The sequence below is a fragment of the Ranitomeya imitator genome, chromosome 6 (assembly GCF_032444005.1).
Source record: "Ranitomeya imitator isolate aRanImi1 chromosome 6, aRanImi1.pri, whole genome shotgun sequence".
NCBI lineage: Eukaryota > Metazoa > Chordata > Amphibia > Anura > Dendrobatidae > Ranitomeya > Ranitomeya imitator.
Genome location: NC_091287.1, coordinates 6,507,067 through 6,523,280, shown reverse-complemented (window position 1 = coordinate 6,523,280; position 16,214 = coordinate 6,507,067).

The window sequence follows — 16,214 nt, the reverse complement described above, 5'->3', positions numbered from 1 at the left end:
ATAAAAAATCTTTTTTTTCCCACAAAAATTATTTTTTAGCCCCCAGTTTTGTATTTTCCCAAGGGTAACAGGAGAAATTGGACCCCAAATGTTGTTGTCCAATTTGTCCTGAGTACGCTGATACCCCATATGTTGGGGTAAACTCCTGTTTGGGCACACAGGAGAGCTCGGAAGGGAAGGAGCACTGTTTTACTTTTTCAACGCAGAATTGACTGGAATTGAGATCGGACGCCATGTCGCGTTTGGAGAGCCCCTGATGTACCTAAACAGTGGAAACCCCCCCCCAATTATAACTGAAACCCTAATCCAAACACACCCCTAACCCCAATTCCAACGGTAACCCTAACCACACCTCTAACCCAGACACACCCCTAACCCTAATCCCAACCCTATTCCCAACCGTAAATGTAATCTAAACCCTAACCGTAACTTTAGCCCCAACCCTAACTGTAGCCTTAACCCTAACTGTAGCCTTAACCCTAACTGTAGCCTTAACCCTAGCCCTAACCCTAGCCTTAACCCTAGCCCTAACCCTAGCCCTAACCATAACCCTAGCCCGAACCCTAGCCCTAACCCTAGCCCTAACCCTAACCTAGCCCTAACCCTAGCCCTAACCCTAGCCCTAACCCTAACCCTAGCCCTAGCCCTAACCCTAATGGGAAAATGGAAATAAATACATTTTTTTAATTTTTTTTATTTTTCCCTAACTATGGGGGTGATGAAGGGTGGTTTGATTTACTTTTATAGCGAGTTTTTTAGCGGATTTTTATGATTGGCAGCCGTCACACACTGAAAGACGCTTTTTATTGCAAAAAATATTTTTTGCGTTACCACATTTTGAGAGCTATAATTTTTCCATATTTGAGTCCACAGAGTCATGTGAGGTCTTTTTTTTGCGGGACGAGTTGACGTTTTTATTGGTAACATTTTCGGGCACGTGACATTTTTTGATCGCTTTTTATTCCGATTTTTGTGAGGCAGAATTACCAAAAACCAGCTATTCATGAATTTCTTTTGGGGGAGGCGTTTATACCGTTCCGCGTTTGGTAAAATTGATCAAGCAGTTTTATTCTTCGGGTCAGTACAATTACAGCGACACCTCATTTATATCATTTTTTTTATGTTTTGGCGCTTTTATACGATAAAAACTATTTTATAGAAAAAATAATTATTTTTGCATCGCTTTATTCTGAGGACTATAACTTTTTTATTTTTTTTCTGATGTTGCTGTATGATGGCTCGTTTTTTGCGGGACAAGATGACGCTTTCAGCGGTACCATGGTTATTTATATCCATCTTTTTGATTGCGTGTTATTCCACTTTTTGTTCGGCGGTATGATAATAAAGCGTTTTTTGCCTCGTTTTTTTTTTTCTTACGGTGTTTACTGAAGGGGTTAACTAGTGGGACAGTTTTATAGGTCGGGTCGTTACGGACGCGGCGATACTAAATATGTGTACTTTTATTGTTTTTTTATTTTATTTAGATAAAGAAATGTATTTATGGGAATAATAATTTTTTTTTTTTCATTATTTAGGATTTTTTTTTTTTTTTTACACACTCGTGTGGTAATGTGGAGGGATGGAGCCTCGTGTGGTAATGTGGGGGGACGGAGCCTCGTGTGGTAATGTGTGGGGACGAAGCCTCGTGTGGTAATGTGTGGGGACGGAGCCTCATGTGGTAATGTGAGGACGAAGCCTTGTGTGGTAATGTGTAGGGACAGAGCCTCGTGTGGTAATGTGTGCGGCAGAGCCTCGTGTGGTAATGTGTGGGGACGCAGCCTCGTGTGGTAATGTGTGGGGACGGAGCCTCGTGTGGTAATGTGTGGGGACGCAGCCTCGTGTGGTAATGTGGGGGACGGAGCCTCGTGTGGTAATGTGTGGGGACGAAGCCTCGTGTGGTAATGTGGGGGACGGAGCCTCGTGTGGTAATGTGTGGGGACGGAGCCTCATGTGGTAATGTGTGAGGACAGAGCCTCGTGCGGTAATGTGTGGGGACGGAGCCTCGTGTGGTAATGTGGAGGGACGGAGCCTCGTGTGGTAATGTGTGGGGACGGAGCCTCGTGTGGTAATGTGTGGGGACAGAGCCTCGTGTGGTAATGTGTGGTGACGGAGCCTCATGTGGTAATGTGTGGGGACGGAGCCTCGTGTGGTAATGTGTGGGGATGGAGCCTCGTGTGGTAATGTGTGGGGACAGAGCCTCATGTGGTAATGTGATGACGAAGCCTCGTGTGGAAATGTGTGGGGACAGAGCCTCGTGTGGTAACGTGTGAGGATGGAGCCTCGTGTGGTAACGTGTGAGAACGGAGCCTCCTATGGTAATGTGTGGGGATGGAGCCTTGTGTGGTAATGTGTGGGGATGGAGCCTCGTGTGGTAATGTGTGAGGACGGAGCCTCGTTTGGTAATATTTGAGGACGGAGCCTCGTATGGTAATGTGTGGGGACGGAGCCTCGTGTGGTAATGTGTGAGGATGGAGCCTCGTGTGGTAATGTGTGGGTACGGAGCCTCGCGTGGTAATGTGTGGGGACGGAGCCTCGTGTGGTAATGTGGGGGGGGGCAAGAGATTGTATATGGGATGTGACAGCGTGCCTGCTGCCGGGGTGTTATTATGGTGCCATCCACGGAGAGGGAAATGTCAGATTTAGGAAGGTTAGTAGATGGCGGGAGCAGAAGAAGTTCAGTTTTGGAGAGGTTGAGTTTCAGATAGAGAGTGGACATGATGTTGAAGACTGCAGACAGACAGTCAGTGGCGTTCTGTAGTAAAGCGGAGCTAAGGTCAGGGGATGACGTGTATATTTGTGTGTCATCAGCATAAAGATGGTACTGAAAGCCAAATCAGCTGATGGTCTGTCCAATTGGGGCCGTGTAGAGGGAGAAGAGAAGGGGGCCAAAGACTGAGCCCTGGGGTACCCCGACAGTGAGATGAAGAGGAGAGGAAGTGGAGCCAGAGAACAGAACACTGAAGGAGCGGTCGGAAAGGTAGGAGGAGAACCAGGAGAGAGCAGTGTCCTTAATGCCTAGTGACTGGAGCCTAGAGAGTAGGAGAGGGTCAAAAGCTGCAGAAAGGTCGGGAAGAATGAGCAGAGAGTGGTCACCGTTACATTTTGCTGTCAGAAGGTCATTGGTCATGAGTGCAGTTTCTGTCGAATGTAGGGGGCGGAAACCGGACTGTGAAGGGTCTAGGAGGGAATGAGTGGAGAGGTAACGGGTAAGGTGGGAGTAGATCAGGCGCTCCAAGAGTTTAGAGATGAAGGGGAGATTGGAGACCGGACTGTAGTTGTTTGTGCAGGATGGGTGGAGGGTGGTTTTTTTTTTTAGTAATGGAGTAATGATAGAGTGTTTGAAGGAGGAGGGGAAAATGCCAGAGGAGAGGGAGAGATTAAAGATTGTGGTTAGGTGAGTTGTCACAACTGGAGAGAAACTGGAGGAGGTGTGAGGGAATGGGGTCGGTAGTGCATGTAGTCGGACGAGAAGAGGAGAGGAGCTTGGAGACTTCTTCTGTGATGGGATTGAATGTGGAGAGTGAGTCAGGGGAGATGCAGGGAGGGATGGGAGTCATTGCACTTGGCATCTGGGAGCGGATTTCCTGACGGATATTGTCTATTTTCTCTATAAAGTGGGAGGCCAGGTCATCAGCACAAATGTCTGTGATAGGTTCTTGTGCTTTTGGCCTGAGGAGGGAGTGAAAGGTTTTAAAAAGTTTCTTGGGGTTGCTGGATAGTGAGGAGATCAGGGTGGTGTAGTAGATCTGATTGGCGAGGTGAAGGGCAGAGTTATAGGTTTTTAACATAAATTTGAAGTGTGTGAAGTCTTCTGGTGTGTGTGTTTTCCTCCATAAGCGTTCAGCACACCTAGAGCATCGCTGGAGAAATGGGGTTTGCGATGTGAGCCAGGGCTGTTTCACTCTGTGTTTGGAGGTTCTGAGGGTGAGGGGAGCTACTTGGTCCAGGGTGCTTCTAAGAGCGTCATTGTAGTGATGTACAGCCAGATCAGGACATGAAAAAGAAGAGATTGGGGGCAATGATGAGTGTAGGGAGTCTGAAAGTGTGTGAGGGTTAATGGCATGTAGATTTCTGAATATGTTGTGTAGGAGAGTGCTGGGGTGGGGGAGGAATTGTGAGTGTGAAGGATAGCATGTTGTGGTCAGAGAGAGGAAGCGGTGAGTTATCTAGGTAAGAGATTGAACAGAGCCAGACAAAGACCAGGTCCAGGGTATTACCTTCTTTGTGTTTCAGAGGTTGAGAGCTGTGAGAGGCCTAGAGAAGTGGTTAATGATAGAAGCTGGGATGCAGATGTGGAAGTGGGGCTGTTAATGGGGATGTTGAAGTCTCCCAGGATAAGGGTTGGAAGTTCTGAGGACAAGAAGTGCGGCAGCCAGGCTGAGAAGTGGTCCAGGAAGTGGGAGGGTGAGCCTGGGGTCGGTATATGACCGCTACTCTGAGGGAGAGGGGATGAAAGAGACTGATGGTGTGGACCTCAAAAGAAGGGAATGAAAGTGAAGGAACTGGGGGTATAATCTGGAAGGTGCATTGTTGGGACAGGAGTATGCTGACTCCACCACCAGGTCTGTTTGTGGGTTTCGGGGAATGGGAGAATTGTAAGCCACCATGAGAAATGGCAGCGGGGGAGACAGTGTCAGAGTCCTGGATCCAGGTTTCAGTGAGGGCCAACAGATTCAGAGAGTTGTTCACAAAGTAGTTGTGCAGGAAAGGAAGCTTGTTACATACAGACCGTGGATTCCAAAGGGCACAATTGAAAGAGAGAGGTGAGGGAATGCAAGTAATGTTAATAAGGTTAGTATGGTTTTGATATGAGGTTGGGTAGCGGTTGAAGTTGGGGGATGGGGGACCGGGGTTGGGGGAGATGTCCCCCAAAATCAGTAGGAGTAAGAAGATATAAAGCAAGTAGTTTTTGGAAGTGTATGAATTTTTTTGTGCTGTGTGTTTGGTCAAGATGGGCTGAGGTTTTTCAGGAAGCTGAGAAGTGCATGGGAGCTGTACATGGGAGAGGGAAGGAGAGAGGAGCTGATGTATATGAGTCGTGGTGGAGGGGGGATTGGGCGGTGAAAGTGGATTGCAAGGGAACATAGGAGGATAGGAATAAAGCATTTTGATAGAAGGGAGAGCAGAGTGTGGGTTACCTGACTCCTGCCCTGACTAACTGCCATGGAATAACTGCTGTATCACAACGCTTATCTTCATGACGCTTTCCTTCTGGGACGCTTGCGTGCACCCCTAAGGATGGTTGTTAATTTATAGTCCAGACTGCTGGGTCAGGAGAAATGGATTGTAGGACCAGGGTGGGGATAATTTGGCAGCTGGGGTCAGCACACCAGGGGGTTGTTAAATGATCAAACACATTGTGGCTGGCAACATGCTATAACACCTTCATCTGATAGTATCCAGAGTGGCCACAGTAATGGATATACTGTACATCAAACAGTGAGTAAATCATACAATGCAACAAGTGAAGTATAACAATCATTAAGCAGGAACATTAAAATATGTTGCTAGATGGTAGAGTGGCAGATGACAGACAGCAGACAGAAAGCAGATGAAGTTTATACTATTAGAGTCTATAGCAGCAGATGAGACAGCAATCAGAGGTAGGAAGTTGCACCATTTGAATATGTTGCAGGAGACAGCAAGCAGAGGGACTTTATACCATTAGAGTCTATAGCAGCAGATGAGACAGCAATCAGAGGTAGGAAGTTGCACCATTTGAATATGTTGCAGGAGACAGCAAGCAGAGGGACTTTATACCTGTATGAAGAGAGAAGATGGATGTTAGTTCTGTGCCATAGAATAACTGCTGTATCACGACGCTTATCTTCGTGACGCTTTTCTTCTGGGATGCTTGCGTGCACCCCCACTTGCGTGCACCCCTAAGGATGGTTCTTAACCTTTACTGATGTTGTCTCTGTAAGAAAATTCACAAATAAGACAAAGAAATGCTAATAACATAGGAAAAACCACATGCATTGAAAATGCAGAAATAACGTAATAACAAAAATACTTTTATCTCAGAAACTATGTGATAGAGCAAAACTAAGCATATTTTTAGAATCAGCAGATCAAACTCCATAAAATAGACATATTACCTTTTGCTGATTTATTTTTATGTTGACCAGTGTTATCTAGATCCTTCTGAATCCTTTCTCTGTCTTCTCTAATGTTATCTATCCCTCCTAGCTGTGCATTGTCTGCAAATATGATTACCTTTGGTTCCCTTATCTACATCATTTCTATGTTGAACAACACTGGGGCCAGGACAGAGCCTTGCGACAGCCTACTTAAAACACTCTTCCAATTAGATGTGCAACCATTTACCAATCTTTGAGTCCAATCACTGAGCCAGTTATGAATCCACCTAAACGTAACCTTGTCAACTTGGTCATTTTTTCAATAAGTATAGTACGAGATATTTTATCAAATGCTTTGCTGAAGTCGAGATATACTATATCTACTGCATTTCTCTGATCCACCCAGTCAGTGATTCCATCATAGAAGGAAATTAGATTAGCCTGGCATGACTTGTTTGCTACAAACCCATGCTGGCTCTGGTTAATAAAGGTATTCTAATCCAAGTACTTGCATACATGCTGTTTAATAATTTGTTCAAAGATCTTTCCTGGTATAGAAGTAAAGGTACCGTCACACTAAACGATATCGCTAGCGATCCGTGACGTTGCAGCGTCCTGGCTAGCGATATCGTTGTTTGACACACAGCAGCGATCAGAATCCTGCTGTGATGTCGTTGGTCGCTGCAGAAAGTCCAGCACTTTATTTGGTCGCTGGACTCCCTGCAGACATCGCTGAATCGGCGTGTGTGACACCGATTCAGCGATGTCTTCACTGGTAACCAGGGTAAACATCGGGTTACTAAGCGCGGCCCTGCGCTTAGTAACCCGATGTTTACCCTGGTTACCGGCATCGTTGGTCGCTGGAGAGCTGTCTGTGTGACAGCTCTCCAGCGACCAAACAGCGACGCTGCAGTGATCCAGATCGTTGTCGGTATCGCTGCAGCGTCGCTCAGTGTGACGGTACCTTTAGGCTCACTGGCCTGTAATTTCCTGTTTCCAGGTTCTTTAATTTTTGAAGATAGGGACAACAATTGCCCTTCTCCAGTCTTCTGAGACTTCTCTTGTTTTCCAGAATTTTTCAAAGATTCTGGCTAGTAGTTCTGCAATTTCCTCTGCTAACTCTTTCAGTTCCCTAGGATGTAATTCATCTGGACCAGGAGATATAACTTCATGTAAATTAGCTAAGTGTTTGCTCACCATCTCTCTGTATACGGATAGGGTGGATTCTTTTATTCTTTTCTATGCTCTGTGAAGATCAGTTGATGTTACGTTTGCTTTCTTAGAGAACACAGATGCAAAATAGGAATTTAAAAGTTTGTTCTTCTCAGCATCATTTTTGACCACTTAACTCTTTTCATCCTGTAAAAATCCTATTGCATATTTGACTTTTCTTTTGCTTTTGACATAACCCCAAAATCATTTTTTTGCTGCTTTTGGTCCCCTTGCAAGTCTCACTTGATTACTGGCTTTAGCTCTTCTTACTCTTGCCCTGCATACCATGCAGACAGCATTATATTCTTCTTTAGATGTGCCCCCCTCTTTCCATTTGATATACCGTACATTTCTTTTTACCTTTTTAACAAGTGATTAAGTTCTGTGTTCATCCATCTTGGTCTCTTTAAAGGCTTCCAATTCTTCTTTCTTTTCAGGACTGTTACAAATTGTGTGGTGAGAATTTCATTTAGCAAAATCTCCCATCCTGCTTCGTCATTTCCGTCCTTCAGAACATCTAGCCATTGGACCTTTCCTACTCTGTTAAAACCTACCTTTCTTAAGTCCAACCTTAAAGTTTGAGTTCTCGCTGGTCTTCATCATCTTGTAATCCAAAATTCAATGATAGCATGATTGCTGCCTCCTAAATTCTGAGCCACTATTACCTCCTCAACCATTTACTTACAATTGGTAAGAATTAGGTCCAAGATTGCATATCCTCTTGTTCTCTATTCTACCTTTGGAAAGATAAAGTTGTCAGTAAGAAAAGTTAAGAAATTTCTGGACCCAGTACTTCTGCCTGAGAGAGGTTTCCAACAAACATCTGGATAGTTAAATTCTCCAGATTAACTGGGGGCGGTGCTTGAGCAAATTGAGTTTTTGGAAGTCTTCAGGAAAATGGCGCTAGCGGCTGTGCATGTATAGATTGCGAAGTGCCACTGGCGCCATTTTACTGAAGCCCAACATTAGCTCAATCTGCACAAACGCCACCTGAGGCTTGGTGTAATAGTGGTATTCAAGAAAATGGCACTGAGCAATGTACGCATGCATAGCCGCCATTTTCCTGAAAACTTCCAAGAGCTCAATCTGAGCAAGCAGAGCCCGTGACTAGGACAATTCGGGTGCAAAATTTTAGATAAAGAAAATACACTCAGACACAGCGAAGAGGATGTAACAAAGCTGAATACCCTGCCCATGGTCCCCTCCCACTTGTCTGCCCACAGTCCCCTCCCACTGGCCTGCCCACAATCCCCTCCCACTGGTCTGCCCATAGTCCCCTCACTGGCCTGCCCACGGTCTCCTCCCACTGGCCTGCCCACAGTCCCCTCCCACTGGTCTGTCCACAGTCCCCTCCCACTGACCTGCCCACAGTCCCCTCCCACTGGTCTGCCCACAGTCCCCTCTCACTGGCCTGCCCACAGTCCTCTCTCACTGGCCTGCCCACCAGGGGTGGATTAAGGGTAGCCAGGGCCCCGGGCTGTTCACACACTGGTCATGTGACGGGGGTCATGTGACGGGGGTCATGTGACGGGGGTCATGTGACGAGGGTCATGATATACCCGAACCAGATTATTCCAGAAAAATGGCCGGGCCTACTCTACTGTAACCTATTAAATATTTGTTAAAATCTGCAATACAATTTAGGTATATCTTGACCAATAATATCACATACAAGGAACAAATACCACCGCACCATGACCAGACCACAAATTACAACCACAGTGATCGAATAATATCACATACAAGGAACAAATACCACCGCACCATTTCAAGACCACACATTACCACTTGGTGACCAAATAGCACATACAAGGAACAAATACCACAACACCATTTCCAGACCACATATTACCACCATATAGTGACTGAATACTACAATACTGATCAGTAATTAAAAAAACAAAACACAATACTATCACCATAAGTGCCAGTATTCACAGGAGATCTGTACTTAGTATGCAGTGTCTGTGTAGAGGTAATACAGTGATCACTGGTGACATTGTACACAGGACCGCTGTATATAGTATACAGTGTATAGTGTCAGTGTATAGGTAACACTGACTCACCAGTGACGTCTCTAGGTGAAGTCCTTCATCTTTCATCCAGCACAGACCGCCATCATTTCATTTAGCCAGGACTCGTCTCTGCAGGAAATAACAGTTATCTCGAGCTCCGCTTGCAGAACACATTACTTAATTTTTCACAACTTCTAAATTACACCACATGAAGAAAAAAAGGCAATATAGTGTCACTCTGCACAGTAACAGGACCGCCCCCCCATTTAAAACAGTATACTCAAAAAATAAAATAAATACATCACTGCAGTAATAATATCCCTTAATTAGCCCCTTTGGTAATAATATTCCCCATCCTGGCCCCGTTTATCTCATTCCTGGCTCCAGCCATATGTTCTCGCATCCTGCCCTCATGAGTATCCATTCTACCCCATATGATCTCCCCATCCTGCCCCACCAGCCTCCATCGTATCCATCCTGCCCCATGATCCAATCCTGCCCCATCTGTGTCCAGCACTCTGCCCCATGTCTTTCATTCTACCCTGTGTCTCCATTCTGCCCATGCCTCCAGTCCTGCCCCCAGTGTGTCCAGCATATTACCCCCAGTGTGTCCAGCATATTACCCTCAGTGTGTCCAGCATATTACCCCCAGTGTGTCCAGCATATTACCCCCAGTGTGTCCAGCATATTACCCCCAGTGTGTCCAGCATATTACCCCCAGTGTGTCCACCATATTACCCCCAGTGTGTCCAGCAATCTGCCCCAGTATGTCCAGCATATTGCCCCCAGACAGTGTGTCCAGCAATCTGCCCCAGTGTGTCCAGCATATTATCCCCAGTGTGTCCAGCAATCTGCCCCAGTGTCTCCAGCATTGCCCCACTGTCTCCAGCATTGCCCCAGTGTCTCCAGCATTGCCCCAGTGTCTCCAGCAATCTGCCCCACTGTCTCCAGCAATCTGCCCCACTGTCTCCAGCAATCTGCCCCACTGTCTCCAGCAATCTGCCCCACTGTCTCCAGCATTGCCCCCAGTGTCTCGTCCAGCAATCTTCCCCACTGTCTCCAGCAATCTGCCCCACTGTCTCCAGCAATCTGCCCCACTGTCTCCAGCATTGCCCCAGTGTGTCCTCCAGCAATCTGTCCCAGTGTCTCCAGCATTGCCCCAGTGTGTCCTCCAGCATTGCCCCAGTGTGTCCTCCAGCATTGTCCCACTGTCTCCAGCATTGCCCCACCGTCTCCAGCAATCTGCCCCACCGTCTCCAGCAATCTGCCCCACCGTCTCCAGCAATCTGCCCCACTGTCTCCAGCATTGCCCCACTGTCTCCAACAATCTGCCCCAGTGTCTCCAGCAATCTGCCCCAGTGTCTCCAGCATTGCCCCAGTGTGTCCTCCAGCAATCTGCCCCAGTGTCTCCAGCATTGCCCCAGTGTGTCCTCCAGCATTGCCCCAGTGTGTCCTCCAGCATTGCCCCACTGTCTCCAGCATTGCCCCACTGTCTCCAGCATTGCCCACTGTCTCCAGCAATCTGCCCCAGTGTCTCCAGCATTGCCCCACTGTCTCCAGCATTGCCCCACTGTCTCCAGCATTGCCCCACTGTCTCCAGCAATCTGCCCCACTGTCTCCAGCAATCTGCCCCACTGTCTCCAGCAATCTGCCCCACTGTCTCCAGCATTGCCCCCAGTGTGTCCCCCAGCAATCTGCCCCACTGTCTCCAGCATTGCCCCACTGTCTCCAGCATTGCCCCACTGTCTCCAGCAATCTGCCCCACTGTCTCCAGCAATCTGCCCCACTGTCTCCAGCAATCTGCCCCACTGTCTCCAGAAATCTGCCCCAGTGTCTCTAGCAATCTGCCACAGTGTCTCCAGCATTGCCCCCAGTGTGTCCTCCAGCAATCTACCCCACTGTCTCCAGCATTGCCCCAGTCTCCAGCATTGCCCCACTGTCTCCAGCATTGCCCCACTGTCTCCAACAATCTGCCCCAGTGTCTCCAGCAATCTGCCCCAGTGTCTCCAGCATTGCCCCCAGTGTGTCCTCCAGCAATCTGCCCCACTGTCTCCAGCATTGCCCCACTGTCTCCAGCATTGCTCCACTGTCTCCAGCATTGCCCCACTGTCTCCAGCATTGCCCCACTATCTCCAGCATTGCCCCACTATCTCCAGCATTGCCCCACTGTCTCCAACAATCTGCCCCAGTGTCTCTAGCAATCTGCCCCAGTGTCTCCCGCATTGCCCCCCAGTGTGTCCTCCAGCATTGCCCCCCAGTGTGTCCTCCAATCTGCCCGTGTCTCCAGCATTGCCCCCCAGTGTGTCCTCCAGCATTGCCCCCCAGTGTGTCCGTTAACTGATAAAAAAACAAAAAAAAAAAAAAAAACCAGTCTCCTCACCTGTCTGCACTCCAGGCGGCGAGCTCCCTTCAGCAGCGCACACTCGCCGGCGACTGACAATGACGTCAGATGCCGGTGACGTGTGCGCTGCGGCCGACATCAGCTGCCAGCCTCCAATTGGCTGGCGGCTGTTGTTAACTATTGATGTGCGGGCACGCGCCCGCACGTCAATAGAAAACCGCCGCAGCGCCGGAAAGGGCCCGGTGAGCAGATGAGAAGGGGCCCAATGCGGGCCCCCTCTCTCTGCCCACCGGGTCCGGGGGGGCGGGGGCACACAAATGCCGGTGGGCATTCAGACGATTAGCGGAGGGTCAATCTGTGCGGTAGCCCAGGGCCCCCCCCAGACCACTGGGCCCTGGGCTACCGCCCATATTGACCCTCTGATAATCCGCCCCTGCTGCCCACAGTCTCCTCCCACTGGCCTGACCACAGTCCCCTCCCACTGGCCTGCCCACAGTCCCCTCCCACTGGCCTGCCCACAGTCCCCTCTCACTGGCCTGCCCACAGTCTCCTCCCACTTGTCTGCCCACAGTCTCCTCCCACTGGTCCACCCACAGTCCCCTCCCACTGCTCTACCCACAGTCCCCTCCCACTGGTCTACCCACAGTCCCCTCCCACTGGTCCACCCACAGTCCCCTCCCACTGCTCTACCCACAGTCCCCTCTCACTGGCCTGCCCACAGTCCCCTCCCACTGGTCCACCCACAGTCCCCTCTCACTGGCCTGCCCACAGTCCCCTGCCACTGGTCCACCCACAGTCCCCTCTCACTGGCCTGCCCACAGTCCCCTCCCACTGGTCCACCCACAGTCCCCTCCCACTGCTCTACCCACAGTCCCCTTCCACTGGTCCACCCACAGTCCCCTCCCACTGGTCCACCCACAGTCCCCTCCCACTGCTCTACCCACAGTCCCCTCCCACTGGTCCACCCACAGTCCCCTCCCACTGCTCTACCCACAGTCCCCTCCCACTGGTCCACCCACAGTCCCCTCCCACTGGTCCACCCACAGTCCCCTCCCACTGCTCTACCCACAGTCCCCTTCCACTGGTCTACCCACAGTCCCCTCCCACTGGTCCACCCACAGTCCCCTCCCACTGGTCTACCCACAGTCCCCTTCCACTGGTCTACCCACAGTCCCCTCCCACTGGTCCACCCACAGTCCCCTTCCACTGGTCTACCCACAGTCCCCTCCCACTGGTCTACCCACAGTCCCCTCCCACTGGTCTACCCACAGTCCCCTCCCACTGGTCCACCCACAGTCCCCTCCCACTGGTCCACCCACAGTCCCCTCCCACTGGTCTACCCACAGTCCCCTCCCACTGGTCCACCCACAGTCCCCTCCCACTGGTCCACCCACAGTCCCCTCCCACTGCTCTACCCACAGTCCCCTCCCACTGGTCTACCCACAGTCCCCTCCCACTGGTCCACCCACAGTCCTGGCCCGATGCATGAAGATGAAAACAAGTTATAACAGATGAAAGAAAATCTACTAAACGGATTTCTTCACTAACTTTAATGAGTATGAAAGCCCTGTCTGTACTTTACTTAGTATTCTATTCCTGACAGCAGCATTTTACTATTAGATAAGACGTATCTGCCAGGGGTTGAGAAGCTTGCAGCAGCGGTAGTGCTCTGTATACTAAGGAGGTTAATGACAATATCATAGATAAAGTTATGGAACATTTGGCACTTACCAAGCTGTGAAAAACTTTTCCTTTATTCAAGATGTGCAATTTTCCACAGGAGAGGGTGACAAGGTGTAAAACAGTGCAGATGACCATTTCGTGCTCACTCACGCTTCAACTGGCCCTCTCATGATCTTAGACACAGAGAAAACCAACGCAAACACTGGGAGAACGTAACAACTCCTTGTAGATGTTGTCCTTGGTGGGATATGAATCCAGTATCCCAACTCTGCAAGACACTGCTAACCACTGAGCCACCGTTCTGACCTATGTATGGTACAGTGCTAATCACTTAGCCACCATGCTGTCTGGTTAATTCCAGTTGACCACCAGGTTCCCTCTCTAGTGACAGACATTGGGCGCCTAACAATTAGTTGTCTCTAAAAACCTGTCAAAAGAAAAAAGGGGTTATGAAAAATAGACGTTTCCAATTTTTCATCAGCTTCAAAACGAGATTTGCTTCAACTAATTATTATGGAATATATGAGAGAAAAAGTAACAAAAAGTGCAAACTCCGGTGTCCTCAATGGAATTCTGTCTATCGTGTAATGACCTCAGGTTTCCACTTCTTCTCATCACCTCCATCCATTAAGCATCTTCTGCAGTTAGTCGGTATCTGGAGTTCAGAGGCCGGTATCTCCCAAGCTCCCATGAGCAGAGATTGCTCCAGATCATGTCTCATCTCATTACACAAACCTCATCATTCCTAAAGTCAGAGTTCAGGAAGCGTCTACGACTGCCGGCTGCGTGATTGACAGCAGCTCCCTCTGCTGACTGACACCAATAAATGTCAGCCCCGTCCGTATTGATTAGTGCTCTGCACGGCTAATTACACTCTGATGATAGAGCGTCCGTGGATCTTCTCTACGCCACATTCCATAGTAATTGTTGTTTATACAGGTAAATGAGCGAAATTAAAGTGTAAACGGTGGGAACCTTGCAAAACAAAAGTATCCATTCAGATGGCTTCAGTTTTATCTCTATTAAGAATCGCAACGACTCGGTTGTCCTGTGTACACACCAGAAGTATCGAAAATCTGGTCAACACTGCGGACTAGGGTGAAATCGATTCGGGGGTCATCCTCCATCTCCAAATTTCAGCTGCAAGTCCACATTTTATACAGTTGAGACAGAGAATAGGGTGAAACATAAAGCTGTGCGCACGATGCAGATGTCAGATTCTTTACTCATTAATGGCTGTGTGGTTGTGCAAAAACTAAACCTCTGCCTGCTGAACGTGAGCCCATGGGGACAGAGATATTGGGAGTGACACTGTGTGAAGGAGAGAGATTACATTGTGAGATAATGGAAGCATACAGTAGATATGGAAAAAATAAATTGCACCAAAACTTTAGTGCTCTCTCTTCTACTGTGCCACTCTACATTTATCCAATGTTGACCTCATTAATAAGTGTGGCAAAGCTTTATGAGCATGGTATTATGGTAAGAGCAGGCAAGGAACGCACCAATCAAGACCAGGCTGGAGCGATCCGCCCCACCCCCTACCCCGGGCGGCGTACGTGAAAGCCGACATGACAGGGGGTTTGGAGCAGGGAAAAAGGGAGCGTGGAGTCTCGCTCTTAGGGGAGGGTTAATGCTGGCTTGGAGAGGGTATGGGGTGAGTGGGCGGGAGGAGCCGGTCACTTCCCGCTCTGAGGACCTGTGAGTAGGAAGCACCAAGCACCAGCAGCTTACCATGGCAGCCATTGAAGGAGTCCTGTCACAGCTGCGGGCGGCGGTGGCGTCACAGCCTCCAGGCTGGTTGGAGGCTAAGGTGTCCAGCATCCTCGGCGGTGGCAGCGGCAGTGCGGATCCCCCGGCGGTCGGGCCCGCTGAGCGGCGGTCCAGGCGAGTGCGGCCCCGGAGCGCTTATCCCCCGATGTCACCCCAGTGTCTCAGCGGCGGCGCAGGAGCCCCTCAGGGGACCCTCCAGGCCGCGTGCCAGCTCAGAAGCGCCCCAGCAGGCCGCGGCCTGGGAGGAATCTGCCAGCCGCGCTGAGGCCTGCGGCGGCAGTTAGACCTTCTCACCTTCTCCCCCAGCACACCGGGGGGTGGGGCCTATGCGTGCCAGAGCTCCTAACGGCCGGAGCGACGTCACGGCGGGCCACCGCGGTGATGACGAGGCTAGACGGCCTGCTTCCTGCGGCAGCGCGATACGGCAGGGGAGCATCCCAGCGGCAGCGGCGGGCAGCGCCCCAGACCCAGCGGGGCTGCTGGACACGACCGGGCCTGCATCCTCTTGGGTGGCGGCGTCAGATGGCAGCTTTTCGGATGGCGGGTCCGGGTCTGGGCCTACAGGACATCAGGCGGTCACCTCGGCTGACGGATTCGGCACGGTCCCCTCTGCAGGGGGCGGATCGGTTGGAGCGGTATTGCGGAGCGAAGTTCACGTCCGGGAGGGCCCAAGGACGGCTTCGGGATCGAGAGACGGCTGAACGGCGACAGCGTCTGCGGCTGGGGGGGATCACAGCTCCCTTGCAGCCTGGTGAGAATCCATCTATGTATTGTTTGTCCCCGGCGTTTTCTACGCCGACTTTGACTTCTTTGAATCGGGTTGAGGGGTATGTGGAGCGGGGGTGATGGAGTCGGTATGCGGGCTGATGCGAGTCGTGAGGGGGTGGGGGAGTTGTTGTCGGGTGTACGTGTGCTGTTGTCACGGTTGGGCAGTGGTAGGCCAGGGCCATCCCCTTTGTCAGCTTGGGTCGGATCGTCTGGTCCGGGGTTGGCGTTATCCGGCAGCGGGTCTGCCGAATCAGGCAGGTTCACCGAGCCGGTCTCGGTATCTGTGCAGACTGAGAAAGAGAAGGAAGGGGGCATTTGGTTGGATGATAAGGCGCGGGGCGA